The sequence below is a fragment of the Peromyscus eremicus genome, chromosome 3 (assembly GCF_949786415.1).
Source record: "Peromyscus eremicus chromosome 3, PerEre_H2_v1, whole genome shotgun sequence".
NCBI lineage: Eukaryota > Metazoa > Chordata > Mammalia > Rodentia > Cricetidae > Peromyscus > Peromyscus eremicus.
The window spans coordinates 5,928,003-5,950,341 of record NC_081418.1 but is presented as its reverse complement, the minus strand read 5'-3'; the positions used below and the strand labels follow the sequence as shown (position 1 = coordinate 5,950,341).

General features: G+C 36.7%; 1 protein-coding gene and 1 pseudogene across 1 annotated transcript in view; one reads left to right on the top strand and one right to left on the bottom strand.

Annotated features, from left to right (window-relative positions):
- Cd36 (CD36 molecule) overlaps positions 1-21,480 on the bottom strand; it is a 74,615-nt gene extending 53,135 nt beyond the window's left edge. Inside the window, exon 1 of the mRNA XM_059257255.1 lies at positions 21,458-21,480. The gene's annotated coding sequence lies outside the window, so the exon portion shown is untranslated. The remainder of the gene's footprint in view (positions 1-21,457) is intronic.
- Positions 12,625-13,224, top strand: LOC131906604 (large ribosomal subunit protein uL22-like; annotated as a pseudogene).
- Positions 21,481-22,339: the final 859 nt, after the last annotated feature.

The window sequence follows — 22,339 nt, the reverse complement described above, 5'->3', positions numbered from 1 at the left end:
TCTTTTCTCATATCAGACATTTAGAAGCTCGAGTGACCTTCCCAGAAGTCAGGCTAGCATGGGGCAGTGTAAGGACAGAACTCTTTCTCATGTGGAAACTACTTCCTGGCCTTTGTCCACAGTTTGTCCTGGAGTCTTTGCTCCTATTGCTCAACTTGATTAGGCAACAAGAAAGAGCAGGTGGCTCACCGGGTCATATAAGGGATGCTTACCATCCCAACACAAGGACTGAGCTCCTTTACCTTGAACTTTATGCCAATAGCTAAATATTTAGATACCTGAGCAAAATTTCAGAATAAGACAACTAGGGAAATAACATTGTAATAAAACAGTAAATTCCACCTAAATGTTGTCTTGTAGCCTTCCTTTCTTGTGGGTAAGTAAAATTAAGGCTATTGTCATGAGTGTTTTAGAAGTCTCTGTGCACAGGGACAGAATCTGATTGGAAAGTGTGTGGAATAATCGTGTAGTGCACTGACTGACCTTTCAAATAATAACATCAGTCTTACACCTATATGCCTAACTAACTTGCAAACTGGTAATCCTTTCAGAAGCACCTTTAAGAGAACTAAGTTGTGTTATGTTATACCAATGGTTAGCCAAGAAAATGCTTTCCCCATGTTAGGGAGCATTCCAGAACAGATGCGTCATATAAATAGTCTCGCTGTGAGTGCTGGGAGGTAGTACTATTTTCCCAATAATACAAGTGGCAAAAGTGAGACTCTGAGGTTGGGAAACTTACTAAAGTTTAAGGGGAATTGAATGCAAAGTTAAATGCTTGTTGTTGGGTTCAGACTGTCTCCCTTCTATCACATTGTTATCTAATACTATAAATTTGTCTTTAAATTTGTATTTCTCCTTACATGACTCATGAAATGGTGCTATACATGATAAAAAAAATAGTAATCTTACTTATAATAGGAAAACAAAATGCTGTCTAAATTGAGGTCATTTTTGTATGACTAATACATTTCCAAGCCTTTGTGATTGTACTTTTCAAAACATGTTGCTGTAAAGAAAATAATTGTTCTGTGTTAAAAAGATTTTGAAATCAAATGAAAATTCAAAAAAGGGATTAATTCCATGTTTCCATTACTTGGAGACACAGAATGGTCCTCCTCACCAAGAGAATGTGAAACAGAAAGTTTACTTGGACCAACTGGAGAGCTTTGGATGCAGAAAAGTGCCCTTATTGTTTTGGGCAGGACAGAATTGTCAAGAAGAGTCTTTGTGATGACTATATGTCATTTAAGCTGAAAGAAATTTCAGAGTTATAAGCTCAGGTCTACAATATGATATTCTTCTACATTTTATTTTTACCCCACACCTCCATTCTGTAAGATCCAGGGTGTTTTCTATTATCATTGGCAAGAAACTTTAAAATATTGAGAGTTTTACTCATATTATCTTTATAACTCAAGGCCTATTTTCCGCAACAGGCATTACAATAATAAAGATAGGAAGCCTTTTATAAATTCGGTGTTATGGTATTTCTTTGTCATCATTATGGATACTTTGTAAATAGTAGCCATTTTTCCCCTTGACATAATTACGCTTTTCCAGAGCATTGATCACAATTTTGAGATCTAGAAGTACTACGAATCAGCATCCAACACAGATGTCTGCACTCTTTACTAAGCCAATGATACCTCAATGTTTTGCACTTTCTGTGAAATACTTCTGCTTTGAGATCCTCACAGCCATCCACTAGATGAAAGGCAAGGCAAATTAGTGTTCAGGCAGAATTATAATGGCTTTCTCTTTTTGAAAACTGAATAGTAGCACAAGGCCATTTCCTTGCTCCTCCCCCAACTCCTTTCCCCAATTTTCAGATTCATATATATTCAGTCCAAAAAGAGAAAGAAGAGTAGGAGAGACCAACTTTTCACTTAATACCACAAAATAACATATATGTAATTGTAGGAAGTAAACATGTGACTTAGAAGTTAGTTGAGAGATCAACAAGGACTATAATCTGATAAATACATTCAGAGAATAATTAAAGCCTTAATCTATCCTGGAAGATTAGTTGGACCCACGTAGAAGGAAGTAAAATTATGAGTAAATAAAGGCAAGTGCTTAAATAAGACCTTCTGTGATTGTATTAGCATAGCAGTTGATGGAATTGGAAAAGGCAGGTAATGCGCTGAAGTTTTGTTTAACTTAAAAGCTCCTATCTATGGGGACAGGGAAAGAGACTGAGATCAGCTCACCTGTATGGGTATAGGAAAGTGGATGAGATCAATCATGGGACACATGGAGGCCTGGCTACAATCCAGCATGGATCATGTACTGAAAAAACAAAGGTGAGGACTGGATAGTTCCAAAATTGAAAATTATGATCAAGATTTCTGATTAACACTGCTTGCTTAATACAGCATTTATGTTCATTTTTGCCTGAAATTCTCACTAAAACGCAATTAATGCAATCTATAGAAAGATTAACAAACATTTGACAAAAAATATAAATGATACAGGACAAAAACTGAGAAAATATTCAGAAAGCAGATGGACTAATGATTAGTTCAACAGACCCAAACGTATCAGACTTCAATTCCTTCACCTAAGACAGATGCCAAAAGAATGTGACAAATAATCTTATCAAAGACAATGAACTAGCAGCAAGGGAAGCCATGGAGATCAGGGTCAAAGTTAGTGATCTTTAGGCAAACTCTTAAACTCTAGATCCTTTTCACTTGTTAGCACGGCCTGTCTATTATCCTTCTGTACCTTACCAAAATATCGGGGATTTCTTTTTTGAACCAGACACTGACATAAGAACAAGAGGCTAAGCTACATAGTGTTATGGGATTGTGTCTGAAAAAAATACAAGAGCAATTCCTCACACTGACTCCTTCAATGCTAGCTCCTGGGTTCTGGCAAAATGTTCATTATAGTATTGCTTGGTGGAGAAGTGGGGTGGTACAAGAGAAAACTATAGTTGCTGCATTTTTTAATTGTAAAAAATATAATGGTATTATTCTTTGAGAATTTTACATATGCACACAGTATACTTTGATCATACTCACCCCACTTGTCTTTGAATTCTTCTAAGATTCAAACTTCTCACAACTTCCCAAATTTTGTTTCTTTTTATCTATTTATATTTGGAACTTACCAATGTAGTTTGTATTATCCGTATACTTGCGTAGCCATCTACTGGAGTATGAAAGATCCTTAAAGAGAACTGACCCTTCCTTTCCCAGAAGCCATTAAGTGTCGCTGGCTCCTCTGTAGTTAGGTTTCAGTTACTCTTTGTTCTTTGAGGGCCTGCCACCCAGCTCCTAAATAAATACACGGAGATTTACTCTTTCTTATGAATGCCCAGCCTTAGCTTGACTTGTTTCTTACAAGCTTTTCTTAAGTTAAATTATCCCATCTCCATTTTGCCTTTGGGCTTTTATCTTTCTCTATTCTATAATTCCCTTCTTTCACTCTCACTTCATGGCTGTTTGTGTAGCTGGGTGGCTGCCCCCGGTGTCCTACTCTCCTTCTCTCACTCCTCCTTCTTTCTCTCATTTATTTTCACTCCCTGGCTGCCCCACCTATTTCTTTCTCCTGCCTTGCTATTGGCCATTCAGCTTTTTATTAGACCAATCAGATGTTTTAGAAAGGAAGTAACATGCTTCACAGAGTTAAACAAATGCAACATTAAAAGAATGCAACACATCTTTGCATCATTAAACAAATATTCCATAGCACAAATAAATGTAGCATATCTTAAATTAATATTCTACAACACTCCTCAGCTAGGGGTGAAGACCCTTATGTTGCTTCTCTGTCTACTCTGGGAAGTTAACTAATTGCTATCTGTTCATGAGTACATCAGTCCTGTCTTGTTCAGAAAAAATCTTTTTACTCAAGGCCTTCCTGATATCTAGCTCTTACAGTCTTTTCTTTCTCTAGTCTTTCAAACGTTCCCTGAACTTTGGGGAGTTGAGTGTGATACAGGTCTCATTTGTACCTGAGTACTCTTCAAGTTGGTACTATTGTTAGTGGAGGTAGAAGAAATGGGAAAAGGCAGGAAAAATGACTGGGACCCCATCAGATCACATTACATTACAGAGCACTATCCAAGGGGAAAAGTACAAATATGCATGTACTTTGAAAAGTTCAATAGCTACATTAAATATTAAAAATAAACAGGTGATATAAATAATAATGTTACTTATCCCAATATAAAGATGATATCATTTCAGCATATATTGAATGTAAAAATAATAAATGTATAACTCAAATTTTTGATGCAATGTTTTGGAAATCCAGTGTTTACTTTTATATCATTTCTAAGTTTGGTTTATTAGCATTTTGAATTCTGTGCTGTCATGTGTGTATAATGACTATGCATTGATCTTTGTGTTATAGCTCCCAAGTAAAACCCATATTCATTTCCTACAATATTAAATATAAAGACATAAAAATCAATAACCTGATAAAAATATATAGATAAATTTTAAAAACAAATAACTAATAAGGCTTAAAATAAAAAGATGTTTTAAAGAATGAAGTATTTTATGATTATTGCCTTCAGAAAACCAAAACACAAAACACAAATACACATTATAGTCATAGAATTGGTGAAATAGAAAACTATGACACCATAAAAGATACAAATAAAGTTAGTGGTTATGTAACTAATCCAGTAGTGATTATTGAAATCTTAGGATAACAGTATACTAGGAGAGAAAAGCTAGTTTTACAACATGAGATTCTATTGCTGAGGTGCAGAGGCAGTTATCTTTTTGTCTAGGATCAACTTCTTTCACTGTGATTTTGCCCCTTCTGGGCACTGGGATGGCTTTGGTCTGGGCTCTTCTTGACTCTGCCCTCCAATGACTTTGGCTGCTCCTGGTCATGTTTTATTGACCTGTGATGAACATTTGGAGTACACAAAGGCTATTCCTATGTCTCAACAGTTTCTGAACCTGGAATGAAGACACAGACTTGTTTCTACTTTGATAGAAACACAATAGCATAGAAACACAGGTGTCCAGTAGCTGGAGATATTGCCTGGCAGTCACAGAAGAGGCTGTACTACATGTGTATATTCCACATATTCACCTTTAGTAACTTCCCTAAAGGTCCAAATTGAATATATTTGCCCAATAATATTAAAGTTAACTCTTTTTACCTGTGAATGCATTTTAGAAAATTAAATTTCTAAACCTTAGCAGATTAACTATCTAATAATTTACTTTGCCAAGTAGTACATATTATATGGATAAAAGTCACCCACATGAACATTGCTTTCTCTGAAACAAAGATTATAAAATATTGTTCTTGCCAATGACTACGATGTCAATGGGATTATCTAATAATATTCCCTCAAGAAGACAGTGTCTAAATTTCTTTTATAGTCTGTTTGAAACTCAATTAATTTTCTCCAGTAACATAATTCAGTATTATTTTTATACATCAGAGAACAATGAAACTCAGCACTTGAAAGAACAAAAATTTTAACATAAATCATTTAGAAAACTAAAATTTAAAGAGAAGAAAGTGTAAGATTTATTGCTCTTAGATGAGTATCAACACATAAACAGCTTTATGGTGTGTTAACTATAAGACCGCAGAACGGCACAGATGTGCGTCTCCTTGTACTGGCAACACTTCTGTGATTTTACAAGACTGAACAAAGTTCTGGATCTTCAGAAGGAAGAAACAATGTGCCCCATGGCTTTGGAATTCCTAACTATATATTTTAAAGATTAATGTACAAGATTGAATTTTATTTGAGTTTAGATTATTGGCTGCAAATATTTTGTTACTCTTCTGTGCCTCTAATGGCTGTTAGAAAGTAAATGTTGTTAAAAGTTATATATTAGTTGTATATTATGCAGAAAAATTAATTGAGATATTTACATATAATTTATATAATTTCTACGTTATTCCATATGTGAAAATAAATCCCCAAAATTTCTTTTTGTTTTGTATATTTTTTACTATTTCCCAGTCATTAACTTTATAAGCCTAGATAATTTTCTCCTTTTAAAATTATCTTTGTCAATGACATTAAAACCAAAATTAGTGTTGATCTATCACCACAGAGGGCTTAGGAAACGTCATAGCAGACGGTCTAGAATGAATGGAGGAGCCAGACTAAAAGGAGGAGTGCTGTGAAAGGTCTTTCAGACATGAAAGAACCTTTGCACATACAAACTCACAGCAGCGGTGGTTACTTGCACAAGACCAAGGCAATTAAAACATCCCGCATGGGGCAGTCACTGGCTTCTGCTAATAACTTCTCTCTTCCTAATGTCTCCAGCTTGTTTCAAGTTGACATATAACTGACCAACATGAATTTCCTTAGATGGTAGCCCCTGGTAGGTTGTGCATGCTCAAGTATGATCCAAGTCTTGTGTACAAATCAGTGGTTCTAATTAACTAATAGTGCATTATTAGTTAAACCAAAAAGGGGGCATTAAGTTAGGAGAGAGATGTATTGGAGTTTTGCAAATAGGATTTTAGGTGGGATTTCTCTGCTTTCCTGTAACTACTGTCAATGTATTTTTTATGTTTTATGTTGTGTATGGGTGTTATGTGTACATGTATATAGCTCGACAGAGCATATGGTAAATTTAAGATAAGAAATTATATATATATATATATAAACTTTCCAAAGAAGAAGTTTTAAAACAAGTACATTTTGAAATATGGGAAACATCACTGTAATTGTATATACAAAATGGAAACAGAAATTCATTGATTTGAACCATAATAAAGCAAAGAGCCACACTATTAGGGTATTATTTATGTAGCATCTAGCATGCTTGTCTTACTTTAATTAAGAAATAGAAGTATAATATTAGAAGTTGCTTTCTCAATATTAACAAATAGTAAAAGAATAAGAAACAAAATCATGCTTCCTGACTCTGTAATACAAGAGGTACTAAAAGTCACTGTGTCAGGGTCTAACTAATGACTAGTTTTCCTCTGTTCTCATACCACAATCAGTGTTAACCTAAGATTTATATTTTCCTCACACAAGCAACCTAGCCATTCAGTAGCAGACAATAATTTGCTGTCTTATGATTCAGTTCAGTTATGACACTATTGAAAATGAAGAGGATCTTGAGTAAATCTGGATTTAGCTTATGTCAGCTGATTTAAGAGACTAAAGGTCACCAGCTCTGGAGGCCTTATAGCTAAGCAGTGTCCTGTCCTTCCACTGGCTCTGATGTAGTTGACCCTTCGACACACCAGTCACAGTGGCAAATGCTTGCCTACAGTGCATCTTAGGATCTTGTGGGCTGCTTTTGTCTATTTCAAGCGACTGATCATACACTTGGGTCTGAGAAAGTATCAGATGGACGGGTGTCTTTTTGATGTAACTTCAATCCTTAGAGCTTGCTAAAACTTCCACCTTCTGAGTATGTTCCTAGTGAAAGCCATGGAGTTTGACTCTATGCACAGATATACATTACATTATTTTTTCTCGCCTCTAAAACTCTTTACCTGTACCTTATATAATCCTGGTACTTTATCCTATAAACACCTCTAAATAGTTCTATCTGGTAATGGATTTAAGATTTCTTTTTCTGTGACTACCTTGTGAATTCTCCTTCAACAAACTCAACATTTCAGTGATTGACACACTATATTATGGGCCAAATAAGTTTAGTTTGGTACCACTACCTATGTGGAGAGGGCCTCAAATTCTTTATAATGAATGCTCTGTCCTCAAGAAACACACCCTCCCAAGCTACTCATGCTAGGACATAGCCATGGCCTTTTTAGATATGTTTCTTGCTAACTAGCTGTAAATTGTATTAATATTGTCCCCTCAGATGAGCTGAGAGAACTCAGAGAAGTACTTAGTATAATTATCAGTTTATGAGAAAGGATATAATAAATGACACCAATGAAGAAACTAATAGGTGGAGGTATATGAGACCTACTAAGCTTCCGGTCACTTTACAAGTTAACTATGTAAAAACTCCTCAAATCTATTAACTTGGGGTTTGTGGAGACCCTCGCATGGATATATTTGGTGAATAGACACCATTACGGCTAAATACAAAGGGTGGGATAATACTAACCAACCAGGAGAATAGAGCTTGGTGTGTCTGTACAGATTATCCTGGAAGAAAAATACAGCAACTCCCTGAAATGAGGAAGGTCTTATTACTATTAGCTAAGGGCATGACAGAAAATTGTTTAAGGCCAACACAAATACAGGAACGTGAGGCAAGACTAGAATTTCTGTGACTTGTCTTGGAGCAGAGGAGTTCTAGTTTATATGGCAGGCCTTGGAGGGGGAGTTATGAACCAAGAGAACAAACAGAGATGAAAATAATTGTATCTCAATGCCACAGCCATTTAATCACAATTTTTTCATTTTCAGGTGAGGAATGTTGCAAACTGCTAATATCTTGCTTGGCTATTCAAACCTTAACCACAGAATAGTTTCATGACCATTTTCAAAGGAGATGCAAGAAGTTACATGATTTTATGAAACAAATGTTTAGCAGAAATACTGTTTGAATTCAAAGACAACCATGCCACATATATGCAAATTTTACCTTTGGAAAAATCTATTAGGGAACCTCCAAGAATTTTCATAATGCAATTTCATAAAATCTTTTGAAGGGGAATTATAAAAAGAAAAGAAAATGTCCAACTTCACATTAAGAAGAAGGAAATTTCTTAAGGAACTGGCACTAGGATGCAAAGAAAATAGTCTTTAAAAACACTGGGTTTAATTAGAGAAGCAAGACTAAAAAATAATGAATTTGATTCAATAGACGAACACACACTTTCTTGTAATGCAAAATGAAGAAAAGACATTAGTGGGCAGAATGTGTAGAAGTGAGCAAAATGAATATAGACCAGAACTGTGTGTCCCTTGTGTAATATTATAAGGATTTTGAACTTTATACTGAAAGCAGAATAGTGCTATTAAGTAATTCTAAGCAAAGAAAACCAACAGGATAAGGGTTTGCATTTCTAAAAGCTTATGTGGAAAGGGATAAATTGGGATGGCTAGCCACCAGGAGGCCCCGGACGGAAACATGTATACAGTATGAGAAAGACTCATTGTGTTCAGTCTAAACAGGGTGTGGATTACCTGGTGATGTGCTTGAGGTTCAACATGGCAATAGAGAGAGCTGCAAAACCAAAAAACAAACTGGAAGAGTCATCATAATGCATGAGAGATGTGCTTTCACTCATCACTTCTGACGACATTTGGGGACATAAAAACAGGGGTAGAAGAAAGAGGAGAAATGGGAACTGGATAAGCAAAGAAGCAACAGTCTCAGTAAAAGTAGATACAACACTGAAGGTCAAAGGAAACAGAGATCTTAGCACTTTTGTACACCAGCTCTATGTGAAACGATGGACAGTGTAGAGCTACCACACAGCGGAGGTGATGAAAGGTGACTTAACATCTTCAATTAGTGTTATGAAATGAATAGTACCCTAACTTTCCTTTTTCTTAGTTTGGATAACAGGTTAGAGTCCAAGGATAGATGATTTAGCTACAAAGCTTAATTTCATTGTGTTGTAGAACAAGGACAGCAGTTTAATATCTCAAATATAACATTAGGGGTGGGAATTTTGATTGGGAGATAGAGGAGGTAAGAGTCAGGAGCAAAGGTCAAGAAGAAGAACCCTTCCTCAAGGCCAGAGACCAATAAATAGGAGATACAAGTCATTTTATCTACATCATCTGGGATCTGGAAATAGACTCAAACCTTCTCTAACTTCATACAGGGAAAGCTGTGAATGATATCATTACACAAACCTGGCTTGGTGGTAAATGTATAGACCATCTTACTGGATAAAGGGCATATGATATATAAATATATCATGATTATTTAAAGATATAGGATGAAGGAGAAAGATACCGGGGAAAGATAACAAGCAATTAATCCAAATGAAAACCAAGGAGATTCTCCAAGAAATGACTAGGTTAATCTTACAGTTAAAAACTGCCACTATAATTGAAGACAAAGGCTGTTAAGACACCGTGGAAATTAAGAGTAGATATAAGCAAAAAAATTATCCTAGCATAATTTCCATAGCTATTTTAAAATGTCAGTGATATTTAAAGTATTACAAACTCAGCTATAGAGCTATTTCTGTTAAGGGAATTATTATTGTCTTTTTTTCAGTTCAAGTAAAAATCTAATTCAAAACTAGGCATACAGAATAATTTTGACCACGTGGAAAGTTAGTAATACATTTGCCATTGTATTAATATTGCTGATAGTAATATTAGGCAATGCATATATCCAACTCATGCTAACTCTGTAAATTTGATGCTGAAGAAAAAGGACTCCAAGAGAAATATTTTGTTTTCCCGAATAACAAATGGATATTTACATTCATTTGCAATATATGCTTTGTATGACAATTAACAAAAAGTCAACTCAGTAATCAATACATCATTATTTAATCTAGTCTTGGAACAATTGGAGCGAAAAATTAAAAGGGCAACTATAGGTTGTGTTGGACATGAATAAACCCATGGCTTAAGCCCATAAGAGACATCTCTAACATTTAAAAGTATTTCATCTACACATGCTATATCCAAACTCAACAGAAACATCTGCAACACAACCTCTTACCTAAATATTATGGGGCCTCATACCTAGACAAAGGGTTACAGACAACTAATGAATCTTGAGACAAGAAGAATTCACTTTCCTCAAATATGTGGCCATTTAATTATTTATCCTACCAAATGGACATCTCTGAAATTATGTATATATATATATATACATATACATATATATGTATATATATAATATTGTATATTAGGAGTACTAAGAGTATTCAGTAGGCTTTCTTTTTAAATTATGTATATATGTGTATGTGACAATAATAATCAAACAAAAAGAAGCCATGAATTTGAGAGTGTGTAATAGACAGTGGGAGAGCTTAGAGGAGAAGACATGAGGAGCATTGAAGGGAAGAAGGGGAAAAGTGAAATGATGCAAATATGTTTTTATTTTTTAAGTTACAATAAAAATAATAAAGATCACAACTCCAGTTCTGTGTTCAGTAAATAGTTATTTTGAGCTATATGAAATGGAGTCATGTTTTACTTGAAAACAGAAATGGTGAAATATCACCCCATGAAATGATAAAACTTGAAGAGAGAATAAGCAGTCTTTGTTTAGAGGTTATCATCAAGAAAAATTAAAGGGCAAACTAGGAAATTCAAAACAGCTTTTTATATAACACAATAAATACAGAAGTAGAAAACAAATTACTATTTCTTTTATACCAGTTTCATTATATTGCTAAACATTGTGTGCAAATTAGAGTCATATATACAGCAGTTGATCATTTCTTGAGCTTCTTACTGATCAAACTAGTAGCAAAACAATGAAATTTCCTATTTAAGTACCAGTGTGTTTTTGCCTATCTTATGGGTTAGGGAGGAGCTTACAAAGTGGACTTCGTTAGATCTTATCCCAAAGTTGTAGAAATTGTGTTTTATATACAGACTTCATAAAGTAAGTGTGCCATGAGACACAGAAAACAGCCCAACCTGTGGGAGCTGATCATGTCCTATCAGTAGACACTTGTGTGACATTCACAGCTGGACTCTCATGTTCTTCTTTAGATAATAACCCTCTGAGATCATAATTAATAAAGACAACATAATAAATAAAGACAATAGAAAACCACTCGATAATCGTATGTGAACACAGGAAAACTGTGACCAACATCGAAGCCACAGAAACCATAACTCCTTTCCCACATAGTGAAGCCGCTCCTTCTTTATCAATTACAGCTCCAGCATTATTCTAGACTTCCCTCTGCCTGGAGCAGATTAGGACAGTCATAAAATTGACTTATCTCACCCTCTGCCTCAGCTCCTCTTAATTTTATAATCCTCCCAAATCTACCAACCAAAATTCAAATTTTATCATTTTTCTTTATTACAGAGCTTCTGTTATTGTTTGGATGTTAATGAGACCCAAAAGCTCATGTGCTGAAAACATCATCATATGAAGAAGCCCTGTTCCCGTTGGGACATTTGAAAGGTGACCGGGATGTGAGTGCCCTACATTCACAAATGAATTCATCCATTCGTGCATTCATAATTCCAAGGAATACTGTGGGGTGACAAACTTTAGAACATGGAATTGGTAAGAAGTAGGGAACTGGTTTCTCTTCTCTCTTTTCTACGCCTTTTTCTTCCCACCTCTGCTTTACCAAATGAATTCTTCTATAAGGCTCTGCCTCACCACGAGGCCAGAAATAATGGAGCTAAGCGACAATGAACCAAAATTTTTGAAAGCATCAGTCAAAAGAAATCATTCCTCTTTCAACCTGATATTCTCAGGTATCAATTCCCAGTGATGGAAAACCGTTCGAAACAACTTCTCCCTGGCTCACCCTCAGTTCCCTGTAATATAGGTTAGCTGTTTGTAATAAGTAACAATTCTATGCGCAGGCGTTTCTGTTGGTCCCTGACTGAAGACAGTGGCAGCAGTAGGGGACCTAAGAGTACTTGACTCCAAATGTGCTGATAGGTTTGGGAGCAGAAGCTCTGAGAATTTTCAAGAAGTCTAAATAGACTTTTAAGGAAGAAGAATGACAAGAAAAAACATGGAGCTAAGAAAAAGAGCAGAATTAGAAGTCATAAAGAGAGAGTTTACGCTCTTCCTGTAGGCGGCCTAAGGTGACCTGTGAAGATGGTTCGCTACTCGCTTGACCCAGAAAACCCTACGAAATCATGCAAATAAAGAGGTTCAAATCTTCGGGTTCACTTTAAGAACACCCGTGAAACTGCCCAGGCCATCAAGGGTATGCATATCCGAAAAGCCACCAAATATCTGAAAGATGTCACTTTAAAGAAGCAATGTGTGCCTTTCCAGTGGTATAATGGTGGAGTCCGTAGGTGTGCCCAGGCCAAACAGTGGGGCTGGACACAGGGCCGGTGGCCTAAAAAGAGTGCTGAATTTTTGCTGCACATGCTTAAGAATGCAGAGAGTAATGTTGAACTTAAGGGTTTAGATGTGGATTCTCTAGTCATTGAACACATCCAGGTGAACAAAGCACCTAAGATGCGCCGACGACTTACAGAGCTCATGGCCGGATTAACCCATACATGAGCTCCCCCTGCCACATCGAGATGATCCCCACTGAAAAGGAACAAATTGTTCCAAAGCCAGAAGAGGAGGTTGCGCAGAAGAAGAAGATATCCCAGAAGAAACTGAAGAAACAAAAACTTATGGCACGGGAATAAATTCCGCATAAAATAAATGCAGATTAAAAAAAAAGAGAGAGAGAGTTTACGTACACAGGGGTCATGCAGCACGTTAGAGCTTTGTCATAGTTTTGTTTCAAAAGAAGGCCAAGACTTGTACATCCACTTCAGCAGGGCATCATTCAAATAGAGAAAGCCTAGTCACAATATTAAAATATTCTGTTAACCTTATAGAAGAGTCCATTAGAAAAGCATAATGTGATTTGAGAACATAAATTCTTCCAGCTAATAACTAGCAAAATAATAATGGATGAATTTTGAATAGCATTTTAGGAAGAAATAGACAAAATCTCTATTTAGAAAAAATTAAAATCTTAAGTAACCTGTGTCACAGTAAACACAGGTACAAATGTATGTTTAAAAGTAAGGATACCAACAACAATAATCATTATAACAATATAAACATAATGAATTTTTTAAAGCAGGCATCAAGATACCAAGTTCAGCACTGTAATGCTCACTGATTTCCAACAAGTACTGCAATGAGCCTCGCCCGGTTTAACCCACTGTTGGAGCAAGCTGTGTATTCTCACAGCTGCTTTCCTAGGCTTGTTTTCCAATCTTTAACTTCTTGGAAGCACTTACAGCTAACTCGGACTCTGAGCATAGCTCTCCCTGTGTTGGGTATGTCCTTCCCTAATCTTATCTTGCCCTCAACCCTTTGCCTACATCGCAAGCACCTGCTGGCCAGTCACGCTTGCAACCCAAACCAAATTCCGATGTGTCTCCCCGCTGTTAATCTCCCTTGCAGATTAACACCAAGCACACAGGCAAATTTCAAACCTTATTTTACTTTTATTTTCTGGTTCTGAGGCTTTTATATTCCTTTCAAATTGTTTCTTCTTTAAGTTGGCAGAATATGTGTGAACTTACTCTCCTACCATATACTTCACTTTCCATTTTCTTTGTAAAAAACAATACCATTTATTTATTTAGTATTTTATGTGTATGAAGGTTTACCTATATATATGCCCATGCACTATGTGTGTGCATGGTGCCCACACAGACCAGAAGAGGGCATTGGATCCCCTCGAGTTGGAAAAACAGACAGTTGTGTGCCACCATGTAGATGCTGGCAATTAAACCCAGGCCCCCTGGAAGAGCAACAAGGACTTGAAAACAGTGACTCTAAACATATAGTCTCATTCTGTAGCAATCTGCCTGTCTCAGTTTTCTCACTGCTGGGATTACAGAAATGAGAGACTGCACTCAGATAACTTCAGACTTTTAAATTGTATACAACTAACCACAACACTGGTTTCTTCCTCAAGTAGATCACAGGTAATTAGGAGAACAAAATCCTAAACCATTGATTGTACTAGAATGTGACAGCTACTCCCAGGTGTTGAGAGTGTGTGCCAGAGGGAGAAGAGGGAGGTGCTGTGGCAGTGTTGATAGAGGAAGCCAAAATGTACTGAGGACTGTGGAGAGCAAGTCCAGGTATGGGAGGGGTGGAGCTGGGTAGGAGGCAAAGATGATCTTCAGTTAGATACATAAGAAAACATACACTGAAGACTATATAATAGGAGAAACAGCTTTAGGGTAAGGTTTTAGTATGATGTATGAGTTTTAGAAGCATAAATCACTAAGAAAGTGGGCATAAAAGATATCGTAAGGCTCACATCATACAATACAGCAAATTTCCTTCGGTAAACAGGTATTCATTCTCTCATATTTAAGTTGAAGGAACAGAACATCCTTTGAGGGGAAGCAATAGGAGATAAGGCCAGAAGCTCTAGAGAAGCTAGGAAGGAAACGCATAGCTGACTTAGCCAGTGGGTAAGGGGAGAAGGCATTGTGCCATGAGACACTAAGACACTGAACTAGACCGCTGGGCCATGGCAGGTCATTAGCTCATTGGGGGAACTATCAAGGATGAGACCAGGACTTAGGACTGAGTAACAAGATGAAAGGGGGTACCACTGACATAGAGAGGAAAAATTGGGAGAGAGCTTGAGGTGAGTACTGTCTGAGTTTAAGATGGATACTTTTCTAGCTGCAGGATCCTGGGTCAGTCTCTTGATCTCTGTTTAGTCATTTAAAATAGTAATAGTATATAATACTTTTAAGTCAGTGTAAAAATGTATACTTAGCCTATTAAAATCACTTACTACATGAAAGTCACTAGCATAAGCATATTACATATATTAATTAACTTACTAATTTTCTACAACTACTCTATGAAATACATGCATTTATTGTCCACATTTTACTGTAAAGAAGCAGAGATACTAAGGGTTTTACTTACTTGCCCGAATTCACAAACCTGGGACTATGTAAGACTTCAGCTTGAACATATATATGATGGATATAAAAAGGGTACCTTAGCCAATAATTTATAATGATTTCCATTAAATACTAATCCTTTGAAAAATTGTTATCAGAGTCCTATGTGGTTATCCAATGTGGGCAAATAAGCATATTTTACCTATTTATTTATAATAAAAGAATTTACAGAATTCAATTTATATGATATGCAGGTATTTTACTGAAGCCTGGACAGATTTAAGTAAAATAAGACACACTATTTTGGGGAGAGTGTTATTTCTCATGTATTTTTTAATGGAAGCATGGTCACTATGAAACAGTAGAGTGGCAAGCACATATGTTGAAAGGGTTTAGACAGTTTTAAGTTAATGTGTAGAGTGTCAGCATCTGTAACTCGAGCACTAGACACAGAGATACATGGGTCCAACCTTAGATTAGAGCTAGAAGATGTGGACCAAACAACGAACTTGGTTAAGGTCCCTTAGGATATGGGTTAGTATAGAGAGGTAGACCCAGATAATCTGAAAACTGGAAAGGGAATGGCACTCAACAAGTCTAAAAAAGCATGTTAATTGTCTGTTAGTCCAAGTCTGTTGCAAAAGTCAGTAGAACTCGATTTAAAATTCAGTGAATAACAATTACCACTTCTAATGTTTGATGGCTTTGCAGGAAAATAAAATGTGAACATTAGGGGGAATAGCCAAAAGTAGATTTCTATCACTAAATCTTCAAAAACAAACCCAGATTCAATGCTATGCCGCGGACAATATCCACTAAACACTCTTTTTTTTATTAAAAGACCATTCAAACTATTCAATTGCTTTTGTTTACTCCACAGAACTTCACCTTCAGAAACGCTCCCCGTTACTATGTGCAGAAGCTGTGCATGGCAGGATTGAGAAGGCTAAATGGCATCCTGGACACTCAAGAGGAATATTAATGGGTTGGAGAAGATAATGGGATAACTATGGCCAACTATTTTTTGCTTGTCCTCCAATGCAAAGATCTTTTTTCCCCTTGCTTATGCTTTCATTTCCTGGTGTTTGTTGGCAAAACACAATGTTTTGCTCTACTCTGTCATAGGCTACAGGGCGAGGTTGCTACATACAGAAGCATAGAAGACAGAAGGGGTAAACTTTCTGTTCTCTTTCAGTAGAGTGACGAGGAAACAAGAAACAAAATAAATAGGTAATAGCTGGAGCCCTTTAATTAGCCAGCCACATCCACTACACCCAGAAAATGTTCGAGGAAAATGTGGCCAGGCCAGAAAGAGCATTAACTGTACAAACTGTGGTCACTCCTAAAATAAAAGCAAGAAAAATGACAACTAGGCAGGAGGAAAGTTAATAAATCCTCAAGAAAATCTTTGGACAAACAATGAGAAATACTATGCTTAGTATTCCCATTGATTTTTATCCTGAGCAAGGTACACGTAGCAAAAATAGTCTAGGAAACTGAACACAGAAGTCAGTCTAGGTCTTTCATGCACGTGGAGAAATAGAGTCAGACATTATTACTGGGCAAAATGAATGAGCTTTGTGGATTGAGTCAATGGAGAATTTTTGGTAACTGAGTTTCCAATAAGAATCACAGAGAAAATTGTAGAGCATTCTTCTAGTATATCTTAGAACTAATTTGTGAGTGGATGATTTGTTTCATTTTGAGAAGCAAAAGAATAAACATCAACACAAGCAACCAGCATATTAGAAACAAAACCTATGACTAAGGGTAGTGACGTGGGTAATAACAATCTTTAATAACACCTAACTCCATATTTTATTAAAAAATATTTCACAGATCTCTAGGCTTTATGGATGATGTGAATGGAAATATCTCAAATTGTTGTGAAACATGAGATGAAAGAACCCAATTTTTAGATTATTCAAATGATTACTTTATGATCACAGTCCTCAGTGAACATTTAAGACTAAAAAGCTTTTAGTTACAATATTTTTAATTAATTAAGAATCTATTCAGTGGGTGCTTGCCACTGAAATGCTGCTGATTCCTACAAGTGAGACTGCAAAGGACCTTGCCTTTATGGATCTTTTATTTCAGCCAGAAGCCCTACTCTGAGCAGTACTCCATATCTTTGTATGTGTGTGCATGCAATTCTCTGGCATCAAGCAGTGACCAGGTCTCAGTGGGTACATTATTTAGATGAAGCTGTGTCTCTTCCCTTGCTGTACAAAGCTGACATCTGAACAGGCAGGGAGGCAGATGACTGCATCCTTCCCTCCTTTTGTTACTTCCCTAACTATCTCTAGTGCCAGTTAGATCCATGTTTTCCTTCAGCAGACTGTTCCACTGTCTAGGGGAGCCATAGAAGGAATCCTCGCAAATGCTTCCTATGTTTTCATGGTTAATGCTTTGTTTTTGTTTATTGATTACCTCAGAAGGTTTTATTCTATATGAAGAAAACTGAGAACTTCTAAAAAAAAAATACTGCTTTCTTATAAGAGGCCAAAACAGTCTAACAGTGTTCCCTGCTGTCTAGAACAGACAGTAAATATTCATTTAATGAATGGGTGAATCTAAAAGACAATAATTCCACCAAGTATTGCTGTTTTATGCTTCCCTTATGAAGTCACATCTTAGAAAGACTGTTTTACTCATTTAATGCTTGGGGTTCTATGCTATGGAACTACTGTAACAAATAAGCTGATTTTATTACATCATTTCTCCACTTCCTGGATGAGACGAAGCAAGTGCACTTTATGATGGCATTGTCTACATTCGTATAGAGTGGTACTAACGTTCCAGAAAGGACAAAATGGATCTCTAAATGAATTGTAATCAAATTGAGGTGATCTTAATTAAATCACATCTTAAAAATGACAAGATGATTAATAGTCTATTTTGTGGTGATGGTAGCTCTCTCTTGTTCAGACAGTTTCACTATGTAACCCAGGATATGTGGCCTGTAATAGTGATCCTTCTGCCCCGGTCCTCTGATGGGAGTGCAAAAAACAACTTACCCACTATGCCCCAATATCTTTTTGAATTTGCTACAAACATTTAACAGGAGCATAAAATTTATACCTGACATATTTGAAGAAAAGACAAAACAAGGACAGAAATACTAGTAGTTGTCCTTATTCTACTTTTAAACCTTAGAAGCACTGGAGGGCAAAGCGGTCTTTTCCTAGTAGATCATGCTCTGGTCTTTGGCGAATTCAGCCAAGTTGTCTTGTATGTCCCGTCTGTCATTTTGGCCAGTTTCCTGACATTTCTTCTTTCCTATGCCAGTGTTTCTGTGTCAAAGGTCTCTGGGCACATTACAAAACATCTTCAACTCTTTAGTAGAGAATTACAAAGCACCTAAGTAAAAATGCTACATATTTTTGCACATGGTCCATTTTGTAAAAGACACAAAGTAGAATTTACCCTATTCTTCTCCTTAAAAAAATTGATGGGGCCGAGGCTCACTTGGTAGATTGATTACTTAGCATTTGTGCATGAAGCCCTGGGTTTGTTCGTCAACACCATGTAAAGAGGCTTGGAAGCCCATTTCTGTAATCCCAGCAGTTGGGAGACAGAGAAAGAGGATCATAAATTCAAGGCCATCCTACCTTACCTACCTAATGAGTTGGAACCCAGCTTTGGATATTGGAGTTTTTGTCTCAAAACAAGCAAAGAAAGATGACTACAATGTGTAGCAGACTGCTCTTCACACCTGCTTTCAGTGTCTTAACTACTTTCAGCACTTCTACACAGAACTAATGAAACAGTAGAACTATTTACTGACTTATCATTCCTTCTACATTCCCTGTGCACTTAGGGTTCTTGACTATTTCCTGTTTCCACTAACTACTTGTAAAGAAGGATTTCCAGGGCTAAACACTGTTTAAGATCCCCTGGTGTAAAGAGTAATGTACACTACAACTTCTCTCCCAACAATACTCATCATGAAAAACACAGTAACCCACAAACACATTTTCCTATTTCAATTTACAGAAATGATTTTTGTCTTAATATTTTTCCCTTTCAGTGAAATAGATTTTTTTCTCACATAATATATCCTGATTACAGTTTCCACTTCTTCTACTCTTCCCTATTCCTCCACAACTCCTCTCCAATCAAGATCCAGTCCCTTTTTGTTGCTCATTAGAAAACAAATAGGATTCTAAGGAATAATATTTAAAATATAACATAACTAATTAATATATTACAGTACAAAGATAAGACAAAAAGTAACACATTGGAACTGGACCAAACCAACAAGCAGAAAGAAAGGCATCAAAGATAAGGCCCATGAAGCAGGTCCACTCATTGCATGCTCAGGAACCTCATAACTACACTGATGGAAGCCACAGAAGCTACAATAGAAACACAAAGGACCTGGTGCAAACCCACACAGGCCCTCAATTTTCAGGAAATCTTAATTTTAAATGTTGTAACTTTTTCCAGTGAACAGAAATACCTATGAAGTTAATGTACGAATACTAGGGATGTCTGATTCAATTTCCAAGTCGTCATCTTAATGAAGAATGGCTCCGGGAGACAGGGACCCACAGTGACAGATGTCATCTGGGGGTGTTTTGTTTTGACTCTCACTCACTGAATGGCCCTATTCTGATGTCTGGCACCCGAACACTTTCCCCCTAACAAGCATCTCTTGAGTTCTCTTGTCATTTTGCTTTTTTCCCAGGTGAAATTGTTTTATTCTCCTCAGATGTTTGATTTCTTTCCGAAACTCTCAGATCAGTCCATGGCAAAGTTGTTGTTGCCTTTTATGAGTGGATCCAATTCCACATAATTAGTGCTTGTGTAGTTCATCATTTGGGGATATTTCTCCTTCCTCCTCTCAGGCTCACAGAAGTCTTGCTGATTCACAAATCCACTTTTGTTATTTAGGTTCACCTGAGAAGAATGCAGGTGGCCTGTTTGTCTTCATTTGATCCAGATTCCTTCCTAGTTTTGAGTTCCCTCCCAAAGAGGGACAAAGCGTCTACACCTTTGTAAGAGTCAGCCAGAATTCCTTAGACAGAAGTAAGCCTCATCCCAAACAGCCATTCTCCAGAGACAAGAAGTCAGTGAACTTTCCCAGTAAAGACACTCATCTACTTCAGTCCTAAGCTTTTGAAAACAGACCAGAACGTCAGAATCAATTCCCATTTCAGCATTAGCAGCTGTTTAGTCACTCAGTAACTATCCTGTTAAGTGTGTTTTATGAAAAGTTGCTACCCTAGAATTATTTGCATTGCTGTATGTGAAACACACCTTTAGAAAAATATCTGCATTCCAATCTTCCACTGACCCATAAAGAACCAAACTGGGGGATACTGGTCAGTATAAGTTATGTGATCACAATGATCCACACTTTAATGTGTAGAAAAACTTCTTTCCTACTCTTCCTAGGAGTTAACCAGCTAAGAGTAGGAATCTTTCCAGTTATTTTTTGAGCATTAAATCAGCAGTGACTGGAAGCCAGAAAACATTTTCAGAGCCTGTACACAAAGTCCATTCAGCCTCCACTCTGATTTTTAAAAACTATTTTTGTAACCTTGAAGCAAAAAACTAATTTTTGGTTTTAGAGTAGTATAACCAAAAGACTAATATTAAAAAGGCCTAAAAGATAAACAAATTGCACCAAGATATGAAATAAGATTTAGGCATAAACATAAATTTTGAAAATATACAGGAACAAAAATTTCAACTAAAATTTGATGAAAACTTTGCTTCCTCAAATAATCTTTAAAAATGAGATATGAAATTCAATAGGAGAAATCTTACAGAATGAGTTGGAGCATTTGGCAATCTAGAATTTAAGGGTCCAAAATAAAATGTCTTTATCTTCTTAGTTGCAAATAGACTTCTTAACAGAATCATTACAAATTGAATTATGGTATCAGATAGCATACACCTTCCCAGAGATTCACATAATTGATTCATAGATAACAGTACATCAGCTACAAAGATACAGACAGTTACACTCCTAAATAAAATAATTCTGCTCACCAGCTTCTAGAAGAGCGTGCTTGCCCAGTCACAGCATTTTAAAACTTGCTTCAGGGAGACCGTTGAAGGAGACACAGAAAGTAAACATACCAATTCCACAGCCCAGCAGCTGAGAACTCTGGGAGGAGGCACAGGGTCTCAGCCATTCATTTGTCTTCTAGGCTATCCTGACATCTGACAGCCGTTGACATCCCGAGCATTCCAGCACTTCAGACTCATGCCTAAGAGGAGATAAATATAGGACTCTGACACCTGAGCCAAACGAAATGAGAGCTAATGTGAAAAATCGCCCTCATTTTGTGCCTCAGTTCAGGTAAATAAAACCCTTAATCCTCTTCCTGCTGAAACCTTGTTATGTCCCTGAAGAAATAGTTGCTGTGCTTATGAAACACATAAATTCAAAATGATCTGTGATTGCTAGTCAGTTTTCGTCTCGTGGTTATCATTTGCTCTGATACAGATAGTCTTGGGCTCCTTTCCTGACCAAGTGTAAAACAGCACAACAGCAGTTCACTGTGGTTTAATCAACAGAGTTTTGCTCCAGTCACTTGTGGAAGCTATTACGTATTAGCCTAAACAGAATGTCTATGTGGCAAGCTTTCTTAGTGAGTTTTTCCTTGTTTTCAGTTATAGTTTGGTCATTCTTGTTTAACTTAAATAATGAGTCAGAGTGTGCCACACATTACTGTGGTGTTTAGGTTTAAATTACTGTTATTTAAAATCTTGATGCAGGGGGAGGGGCTTGGTCCTGCCTCAACAGAATGTACCAGGCTTTGCTGACTGCCCACAGGAGGCCTTACATTTTTGGTGGAGGGAATGGGGGTTGGTTTGGTGGGATAGGCTGGGTACGGGGAGCAGGAGGATGGAAGAGAAGGGGATCTA